Source organism: Sarcophilus harrisii, chromosome 4, assembly GCF_902635505.1.
Source record: "Sarcophilus harrisii chromosome 4, mSarHar1.11, whole genome shotgun sequence".
NCBI classification, from domain to species: Eukaryota; Metazoa; Chordata; class Mammalia; order Dasyuromorphia; family Dasyuridae; genus Sarcophilus; species Sarcophilus harrisii.
Genome location: NC_045429.1, coordinates 91,012,056 through 91,013,394, shown reverse-complemented (window position 1 = coordinate 91,013,394; position 1,339 = coordinate 91,012,056).

Here is a 1,339-nt window from a genome sequence, read left to right as displayed (position 1 = left end):
TTATCTGATGGCTTTGACTTCAGCATTTGTATCACAGAGCTGTGATTATGACTTTCAAATCATGAAATTACTGACAGATTCTAGAATGACATAATTCACACAAGGCACTGAATGAAAAAAGGGGCTGATTATTACTTTTCCTCCATAGTAGTTATGAACTTGTCATTTAAACAAGGCTAGTCAGTCAGGCAGAGTCACTTATCATTCGACACTTTACATTAGGAAGGCCAGGTTAGTGAGTCTTGGAGATTTTTTTCATCCCTTTAGAAAAATGTGCTATTATTTGAGGGTGTTGGGTCAAATCAGTCTCAGTCTGCAATGGATTCAACATATCACAATCTAAAATTGAAATAATTTATTTTATTTCATATTACAACAGGTTCTTTTGTGGGAATGGAATGAGTTAACCTGAATTAGAATCAGACTAAAGAACAAGCTCTGTTAATTAAAAGTTTATACACAAAATAGTTTATAACTGCTCCTCTAACATATACATATAGAAACAAGAGACACACAGAGAGAGGCATCCCTCAAGGCTTTAGAACACATCTTTCCATTATCCCCAGTTCTCAATTAATGATTTTTTTACCTACTGTGAAAGCAATTTTAAGCAAAAGAGATACATAAGAAAGATATTAGAGATTTGAGTGACTTTCTTTCTAGTATTTATTTGTTCATTTTTGTTTTTAATTTTAAAAATAAATAAAATAATTTAAAAAATAAAATCTAAATAAAAATAAATAAATAGCTCCCAAGGGATGTCTTGAGGTTAGCAAACATTCCACCCAATTGAAACTACCACAAACCTAGAACTGTTGCCCAGAATGCAAACTTGTAGGTGCTGGCACATTCTTGATTATCTGAGTGAATGCAAACCTTTTAAACATCTGCCCCTCCAAAAAAAAAAAAAAAAAAAAAAAAAAAAAGGAATTGGTACTGTTTTTCTCTTACTTTAAAAAATTCAAAAATGAATTAAAAATACAGATATGAAAGATGTTTGGATTAAGCACCAGCTTGGATTAACTACCTATTATAAAAGAAAATTGTTGTCTATGTATTCTTAAAAGACCTAAATATAACCACTTAAAGAAGAACAAAGGTACAATGAAAAACAGTGAGCCTGAAGTCATAGGACTTGACATCAGATCTTGCATTGTTATTTACCTCCTCTGCAAGCTTGGGCTTGCTCACTTAACCTCGTTGAGCCTCAGTTTCTTCATTTGTAAAGTGAGGGATTTAAATTAGATGATTGTCAAATCAATCTATATTTTTGTTTTTAATCTATGATTTTGTGAAGTCTACTACATCTAAGCAAAAGTGTCAGAGAAATAGAACAATA